General features: G+C 42.0%; 1 protein-coding gene across 1 annotated transcript in view; it reads right to left on the bottom strand.

The window, feature by feature from the left end:
- The window catches only part of LOC115124637 (G-protein coupled receptor 176-like), a 30,443-nt gene extending 30,152 nt beyond the window's left edge, over window positions 1-291 (bottom strand). Inside the window, exon 1 of the mRNA XM_065008600.1 lies at window positions 1-291. This exon is cut by the window's left edge and continues 919 nt beyond it. The gene's annotated coding sequence lies outside the window, so the exon portion shown is untranslated.
- Between the last annotated feature and the right edge of the window lie 9,745 nt (window positions 292-10,036).

Here is a 10,036-nt window from a genome sequence, read left to right as displayed (position 1 = left end):
GCTCTCGTGAAGTGGTAAATCAGCTGTTTGGACTATCAGTCTGGCGCAGTAGACTATTTGCAATAAAAGAGAAAACACGTTCATCTGTCTCTCTCTGTCCAATTGATTTTAAAAAATGTAAAAATGATCTCCATGTGCGTCACCGTCAGCCCGCCGCAGTCTGTCCGTCCGTATTTTCGGTAGACTTGCTGTGCTGTTGGGGGACGGATATTTCTCCTCCAGATCAGGCAGCACACCAGAGGCAAGAGCCCCTCCCCTTCGTGGCAAGATCATAGCCTCTATCTATAGTGTCATTTGTTAATGACTAATAAAGAACGAGAGTGCGCGACATGGTTGATATATATTTATATATATATATATAGGCCGCCTAAATAAACTCAATCAGCTTTAAAACAATGGATACCACTATGCATTTCAACGTATTCATCGCAGCATACAGCTACAGTTGCCTAGGCAGTTCTTTCCCTAATCGTTGTACTAAAATGTTGCATGTCACTGTGGTCTACAAGGAACTCCAGAGGCCAAAAGGTATTGCCATATCTCCCGATATAACATGCAGATGAGAGATTCCTCTTTAAAATAGTCTCAAGTTTCTTAGTCGTACTTACAGGATACACATGGTATATACATACACACACCATGCAAATGTTTACTTGCATAATTTATTGTATTCCACGATTTTCTTTCTTCATAACGCATTTACGTGTACATTATGGTGACCAGACGTCCCCGTTTTTGGTGGCCTGTCCCCGGCTGGAGCTGTCCCCGGAAATGTCCCCGTTTTTAACTGTGCGTTAAAAACAGACCGCAAAGTGAAATATTTGAAACGGCAAGAAAGACCGGGCAGCAGAGCCTACCGGTTGACGTCTCAATCGCGTTGTGCTTGTTTTGTCCAACAGAGGGAGCTGCTCGCTATAGCAGCTTCATTCACTCTTCTTCTTCTACTAACTACTTGCTCGCGATAGTTTTAGAGAAAACTGCTGTGGAAAACTCAGCCAGAAGCTAGTAAGTGTCAAGTGAATCCACAACATCACCACAAATGTCTTTTCAAGCCAGGTATCGTTTGAGATACTAGCTAGTGATGTTATAATGTCACAATTTATTAAATAGATAGATGATCTGCTCTATAAAGGTTTTAAATAGGTAACGTTAGCTATGTAGACTAAGTTAGCTAGCTACTGTTATGGTAGCTAGGTTCAAACACGTTCACATGTAAACATGTAGTGGACGGGCTATTTTGAAAATATTATTATATTAAATGAATTCTGAGAATATTTTTTGTAGATTACAATTTTAATGGTTTGGCATTATAAGTAGTGTGAAAATATATTTAGAAATGTTCATGGATAACATTAGGAGTGGAGAGAAAGGAGAGGAGGAAGACTGGATAGGAAGAAGAGTGAAGGAGACAGAGGAGGAAAGGTAAAGATATGATTACAGAACCTGCCAATTTATTATTCCAAACAATGTTTTTGAGATAAAATACAAAAATGAGGCAAGCAATGGGAACCTGTTAACCCAAGTACTTTATCTAATATTATGCTATTTATTAATACAGATTGGAGAGGAAGGAGAAGGGGAAATGAAGGGAGTAAAAAGAGTGAAGCAAGGAGAGTGTAGAAGAGTGAGGTGGAAAGGTGAAGAGAAGGACAGGAAGACGAGTGAAGAAAAGAGGAGGAGAAAGTTAAGAGAGTAAGAAGAGTGACACAAGGAGAGTGAAGAACAGACAGAGGAAATGCACTTTTTTTTTTTTTTAAACATGATGAGAGAATTTCCATTTATACGCTCAGGTCAAGACGATAGAATGGTTCACTGCACCCTTCGTAGTTCCTCTTTTTCAATTGGCAGTGGTAGGACATCAGCAGACGAAAAAGCATAAAGCCTCTCTGATTGGCCGTGTTGGTTTGCCCTCTGCCACCACATTCTCCAAGAAGGTAGAGCCTTCCCAAGAAGAATATGGTTTAGCTGTGTTGGTGTGCCCTCTGTCACCACATTCTCCAAGAAGGTAGAGCCTTCCCAAGAAGAATATGGTTTAGCTGTGTTGGTGTGCCCTCTGTCACCACATTCTCCAAGAAGGTAGAGCCTTCCCAAGAAGAATATGGTTTAGCTGTGTTGGTGTGCCCTCTGTCACCACATTCTCCAAGAAGGTAGAGCCTTCCCAAGAAGAATATGGTTTAGCCGTGTTGGTTTGCCCTCTGTCACCACATTCTCCAAGAAGGTAGAGCCTTCCCAAGAACAATATGGTTTAGCTGTGTTGGTGTGCCCTCTGTCACCACATTCTCCAAGAAGGTAGAGCCTTCCCAAGAAGAATATGGTTTAGCTGTGTTGGTGTGCCCTCTGTCACCACATTCTCCAAGAAGGTAGAGCCTTCCCAAGAAGAATATGGTTTAGCTGTGTTGGTGTGCCCTCTGTCACCACATTCTCCAAGAAGGTAGAGCCTTCCCAAGAAGAATATGGTTTAGCTGTGTTGGTGTGCCCTCTGTCACCACATTCTCCAAGAAGGTAGAGCCTTCCCAAGAACAATATGGTTTAGCTGTGTTCGTGTGCCCTCTGTCACCACATTCTCCAAGAAGGTAGAGCCTTCCCAAGAAGAATATGGTTTAGCTGTGTTGGTGTGCCCTCTGTCACCACATTCTCCAAGAAGGTAGAGCCTTCCCAAGAAGAATATGGTTTAGCTGTGTTGGTGTGCCCTCTGTCACCACATTCTCCAAGAAGGTAGAGCCTTCCCAAGAACAATATGGTTTAGCTGTGGAGGAGGGTGTCTTTGCATACCACACTATGCGACACAATCATAGTTACAGATCTATGGACTGCACAGCACAACTCACACGGAAGCTTTATGTGTACATTTGCTAGGACAAAATGTGACGCCATAGTGAGTAACATGTTAGCAACATGGGCAACTACTTTGGTAACACAGGACCTAGACCAGGTTGAATATGTGTCCCTGTACATTGATGTGTCCAATCATGGACATGTAAAGCTGCTGCCAGTAGTAGTCAGATATTGTAAGATATATGGTGGCAACACATCTGTGGAAACAAAACTGCCTGATTTTGTTGAACTGAATGGAGAAACAGCAGAGGAAATTGCAGCTGAGGTCCTGGTGGTCATCCAAAAATGTAACCTGGAAAACATTCTCTGCCGACAACAAATACCTTCTTTGGAGGACTGAATAGGCTGGGGAGGGTCAATGTCCATACCAAAGTTAAAAATGCTCTGCCGCGGGAGGTGATTGGCTGAGGTTGTCCTGCCCACATCATTCATAACACGGCCAGAACAGCTTTGGATATGATGTTGAGAACCTGCTCACAAAGATATTTGGAATATGTTAATATTTTCACTGTCAGAGTAGAAAGACTGAAGGGCTTTTGTGAGTTTGTTGGCCAGGAAGAACCATAACATTTTAGGACACAGCAATGTTCGCTGGATGTCCATGCTCCCTGCTCTAGAAAGAGTGCTGAAAATGTGCCATTGAAATCCTTTTTTATTTCTGAAGACAAATGCCCTGTTGTCCTGTGAACAATGTTTGAAGATCCTACTGACTGAACTTTGGCTGGACTTTGTCCATGGAAACCTGACCGTATTCAGTGACACGATCAAGATGCTTGGAGGCCAGGACCGCTGTGCTGTGGAGTCAGCTGCAATTCTGAGAAACGTTGAGGCAAAATTCACTGCAAGACGTGATGAAAACTTCATTCCAGTTGTGGTCAGAGGACTTCTGAGAGAGCTAGAGACATGTCTAAAGAGAGCTTTCTCAAAACATCCCGATCGTTCTTCACTACGGCTGTGAACTACTTGCAAGCGTTGGGGAAAGCACACAGATAATCTAAAATATTTACACGGTCTCCTTTTAAAAAGGCAACCTCTGCGTGAAGACATCCAGAAGGCAGCAGACACACTGCAGGAAAAATGCCCCCATGTGACCATCAATGAGGATGTATTGTGTGACGAGGTTACTGGCCTGCAAGAGTTCCTAAAGGGGGGGGATCGCTTGAAGAATGGAAAACATCTGAGACACGGCTTAGTCAGAGATGGAGCACGGTGGTTACTCACTTCAAAGAGAACCACATCCCACACACTAACCTGGCTAGATTAGCGTCTGTTGTCATGTGCTTACCTGGAAGTAATGCACCAGTCGAGAGAGTGTTCTCCCAAATGAATGATCTATGGACAGCAGCAAGGAATAGGTTCACTGTTCCTACCATCAAGGCCGTGCTTATTGTGAAGACAAACTTCAACCTCCCCTGCCAGGAGTTCATGGAGAAGCTGGACAAAGACAGAGCAATCTTGAATAAGATACGTTCTTCTGAGAAATATACAGATTAGGATGGTATAAGTATATTATGTAGTTACCAATCTCTTCGTCTTATTTCTTTATTATGTTGTTAAGTATTTCACATATACTATTGTCTGTTTTTTTTCCAATTTCGCTCAGGTTCTCTTCTGTTCTTATTCTACCCAGACTACCAGGACCACTGATTGGCTGTTCAGATCAGTTCTACCCAGACTACCAGGACCACTGATTGGCTGTTCAGATCAGTTCTACCCAGACTACCAGGACCACTGAATTGGCTGTTCAGATCAGTTCTACCCAGACTACCAGGACCACTGATTGGCTGTTCAGATCAGTTCTACCCAGACTACCAGGACCACTGATTGGCTGTTCAGATCAGTTCTACCCAGACTACCAGGACCACTGAATTGGCTGTTCAGATCAGTTCTACCCAGACTACCAGGACCACTGATTGGCTGTTCAGATCAGTTCTACCCAGACTACCAGGACCACTGAATTGGCTGTTCAGATCAGTTCTACCCAGACTACCAGGACCACTGATTGGCTGTTCAGATCAGTTCTACCCAGACTACCAGGACCACTGAATGGCTGTTCAGATCAGTTCTACCCAGACTACCAGGACCACTGAATGTCTGTTCAGATCAGTTCTACCCAGACTACCAGGACCACTGATTGGCTGTTCAGATCAGTTCTACCCAGACTACCAGGACCACTGAATTGGCTGTTCAGATCAGTTCTACCCAGACTACCAGGACCACTGATTGGCTGTTCAGATCAGTTCTACCCAGACTACCAGGACCACTGAATGGCTGTTCAGATCAGTTCTACCCAGACTACCAGGACCACTGAATGTCTGTTCAGATCAGTTCTGTCTTGTCTGTAGTATTTCTGTAGTATAGTTGTTTTCTCTATCACAGTGTGCCGTTTAGACTAAATACATGAAACCGTAATTGTCCTCCATTTTTTATTTCATAGATAACAACATTGGATATTTTAATGATATATTGACCTCCGAACTGGAAATATCCCCGGTTTTCATTGCAGAAATCTGGTCACCTTAGTGTACTACCCAGACTACAAGAATTCCAATTTGTTTTGGCTAACGTTTACTAGGCTACCTAGGTCACTAACATTAGCTAGGCTAGGGGTTAAGGGTAAAGGTTAGGGGTTGTTTTCTCGGGAGAAATCAATAACTGGATATCAAGGCACCGGGTAAGTAGGCTACAACGTATTTGTAGCACCTACTGTCTTTATTTGTGATTAAAATTCACTATACAAAATCTTGTACTGAACACAGAATTTCCAATAAGCAATGTGTCTAAGCAATTTCTTTATTTTAAATTTTTACCTTTATTTAACTCGGCAAGTCAGTTAAGAACAAATTCTTATTTTCAATGACGGTCTAGGAATAGTGGGTTAACTGCCTGTTCAGGAGCAGAACGACAGATTTGTACCTTGTCAGCTCGGGGGTGTGAACTTGCAACCTTCCGGTTACTAGTCCAACGCTCTAACCACTAGGCTACCCTGCCGCCCCAACGGTAAAATATATGTCAATAATCTGTGATACTTGGGTGGTTTAAACTGTGGAGCTGGTTAACTAAATTCTTTACCAGGAACACATAAATAGTAAACATTGGGACTGGCCCTGCAACCCTGTCTTCCATACAACCTTATAATATATTTTACCATTGCATAGAGACAAAGATCATTTCAATCCAGGTATAATTTATGTATTTATTGTCAACTAAGCATCTGCTTATCGCCTTCTTCCTCTGTGGAAGTAGGTCTATGTACAGTATATATATATGTGTGTATCATTATATAAACACACAGTATATAAGCAACACACTTTTGCTACATTACACCGATATAGTTCCTCACTTGAGGCTGAATCACTGACAATGTGCTGCTGTGTGTACCTGGTTATGTGTCTCTCCTCACCTGGTTATGTGTCTCCTCACCTGGTTGTGTGTCTCTCCTCACCTGGTTGTGTGTCTCTCCTCACCTGGTTGTGTGTCTCTCCTCACCTGGTTGTGTGTCTCTCCTCACCTGGTTATGTGTCTCTCCTCACCTGGTTATGTGTCTCTCCTCACCTGGTTGTGTGTCTCTCCTCACCTGGTTATGTGTCTCTCCTCACCTGGTTATGTGTCTCTCCTCACCTGGTTATGTGTCTCTCCTCACCTGGTTGTGTCTCTCCTCACCTGGTTATGTCTTTCCTCAACTGGTTATGTGTCTCTCCTCACCTGGTTGTGTCTCTCCTCACCTGGTTATGTGTCTCTCCTCACCTGGTTGTGTGTCTCTCCTCACCTGGTTATGTCTCTCCTCACCTGGTTATGCCTCTCCTCACCTGGTTATGCCTCTCCTCACCTGGTTATGTCTCTCCTCACAGCATGCTACATAAAGCTATTATTTAGTCCTCTGAACCACCTCGTTTCTCAGTCTGTCTCTCCTAAATAGGTACAGTTAGGCTTCATGACGAGTGTCTATATGCACCAGTTCCTGTGTGCCGCTCCTGTGTGCCCCTTCCTGCCTGTTTATCGGTCTCTCCTCACACTGTGTTGTTGGAGATGAGACACCTGAACACCGAACCACAGAGTGAACAGAGGAGAGCAGACTAAAGATTCATTAAAATGGAGAGAATAACCAGGTTTCCATCTGACATTTTTACGTGAGTAAAGTACATGTTGGATAAGCATCTGCCTTTGATTCCAAAGGTTGAAACTTTGAATTCAGCGCTAGAAAGTTGTTTTTGAAATGTTAGTTTTAAGCCTATCCCAAACCTGAACCCTGACCTTTAAAAATGTGGATTTAACGCATGAACTTAATCCTAACCTTAAACATTCAGAGTTGATGCCTAAACGTATCCTTAAACACTTTGAAATTTGACGTTTGAAACTGCAAAATGGAGACGGGGGTTTTAAGGGTTGGAACCAAATTTATTTTCCAATCATTTCGTTCTGAATAGTACCATTATTTTTTGGGGGGTTCCTTTCCACTTTTCAGACCATCAAAATAAAGTTCTGAACCCGTTTCGAACCCCCCCAAAAGTTCTGAACCCGTTTCGAAACCCCCCCAAAAGTTCTGAACCCGTTTCGAAACCCCCCCAAAAGTTCTGAACCCGTTTCGAAACACCCCCAAAAGTTCTGAACCAGTTTCGAAACCCCCCCAAAAGAGCAACAATTTATATCCTTCCTTTCTGTTCTGAAATCTGGATTTGTTTTTACAGTGCATTCGGAATGTATTCAGACCCCTTTTTTTCCACATTTTGTTACGTTACAGCCTTGTTGTAAAATTGTTTATCAATTACACTCAACACCCTATAATGACAAAGCAAAAACAGGTTGAGATTTGTTTTGCAAAATTATAAAAAATATTTTAAAAATATTACATTTACATACAGTGGGGCAAAAAAGTATTTAGTCAGCCACCAATTGTGCAAGTTCTCCCACTTAAAAAGATGAGAGGCCTGTAATTTTCATCATAGGTACACTTCAACTATGACAGACAAAATGAGAAAAAAAATCCAGAAAATCACATTGAAGGTCTTGGGGACCTTCAATGTTGCAGACATTCACCAGATCTGTGCCTTGACACAATCCTGTCTTAGAGCTCTATGGACAATTCCTTTGACCTCATGGCTTGGTTTTTGCTCTGACATGCAGTGTCAACTGTGGGACCTTATATAGACAGGTGTGTGCCTTTCCAAATCATGTCCAATCAATTGAATTTACCACAGGTGGACTCCAGTCAAGTTGTAGAAACATCTCAATGATGATCAGTGGAAACAGGATGCACCTGAGCTCAATTTTGAGTTTCGTAGCAAAGGGTCTGAATACGTATGTGAATATGTTTATTTAAAATATATATATATTATACATTTGTCATTATCAGGTATTGTGTGTAGATTAATGACATTTTTTTATTCAATCCATTTTAGAATAAGGCTGTAACTTAACAAAATGTGGAAAAAAGTCAAGGGGTCTGAATACTTTCCGAATGCGCTGTAAATGACTAAAATGTGAATGGATCAACAACCCTTTCAAATGAACGAGAAACATGAAACACGACCTATGAAGTATCATAGAAATACCTCTCAATACAACTGTATGACTCACAAGGCCTTGCTAGTGAGGTGCCACTTCACCTTCACAGAAGGACCCAGATAAAAGAGCTATGGTGAAGGCCTATTATTATTACTACTATTATACAAGTGAATGGTATTTGGGTATTACAAAACATACTATGGAACAGTCAGGAGTTGGAACCGTTACTACGGTCTTACTACTACTTACTACTACTACTACTTACCACTACTACCACTACTACTACCACTACTACTACCACTACCACTACTACTACTACCACTACCACTACTACTACTACCACTACTACTACTACCACTACCACCACTACTACTACCACTACTTACTACTACTACCACTACTACTACTACCACTACTACTACTACTACTACCACTACTACCACTACTACTACTACTACTACCACTACTACTACCACTACTATACTACTACTACCACTACCACTACTACTACTACTACCACTACCACTACTACTACTACTACTACCACTACTACTACTACTATACTACTACTACTACTACTACCACTACTACTACTACTATACTACCACTACTACCACTACTACTACTACCACTACTACTACCACTACTACTACTACTACCACTACTACCACCACTACTACTACTACCACCACCACTACTACTACCACTACTACTACTACTACTACTACCACTACCACCACTACTACTACCACTACTTACTACTACTACCACTACTACTACTACCACTACTACTACTACCACTACTACCACTACTACTACTACTAAACATACTATGGAACAGTCAGGAGTTGGAACCGTTACTACGGTCTTACTACTACTTACTTACTACTACCACTACTACCACTACTACTACCACTACTACTACTACTACCACTACCACTACTACTACTACCACTACCACTACTACTACTACCACTACTACTACTACCACTACCACCACTACTACTACCACTACTTACTACTACTACCACTACTACTACTACCACTACTACTACCACTACTACCACTACTACCACTACTACTACTACTACTACCACTACTACTACCACTACTATACTACTACTACCACTACTTACTACTACTACCACTACTACTACTACCACTACTACTACTACTACTACCACTACTACCACTACTACTACTACTACTACCACTACTACTACCACTACTATACTACTACTACCACTACCACTACTACTACTACCACTACCACTACTACTACTACTACTACCACTACTACTACTACTATACTACTACTACTACTACTACCACTACTACTACTACTATACTACCACTACTACTACTACCACTACTACTACCACTACTACTACTACTACCACTACTACCACCACTACTACTACTACCACCACCACTACTACTACCACTACTACTACTACTACCACTACCACCACTACTACTACCACTACTTACTACTACTACCACTACTACTACTACCACTACTACCACTACTACTACTACTAAACATACTATGGAACAGTCAGGAGTTGGAACCGTTACTACGGTCTTACTACTACTTACTTACTACTACCACTACTACCACTACTACTACCACTACTACTACTACTACCACTACCACTACTACTACTACCACTACCACTACTACTACTACCACTAC

This window comes from Oncorhynchus nerka, linkage group LG24, assembly GCF_034236695.1.
Source record: "Oncorhynchus nerka isolate Pitt River linkage group LG24, Oner_Uvic_2.0, whole genome shotgun sequence".
Taxonomy (NCBI): Eukaryota; Metazoa; Chordata; class Actinopteri; order Salmoniformes; family Salmonidae; genus Oncorhynchus; species Oncorhynchus nerka.
Note: the sequence above shows the minus strand (reverse complement) of the source record. Positions and strands in the feature narration are given on the sequence as shown.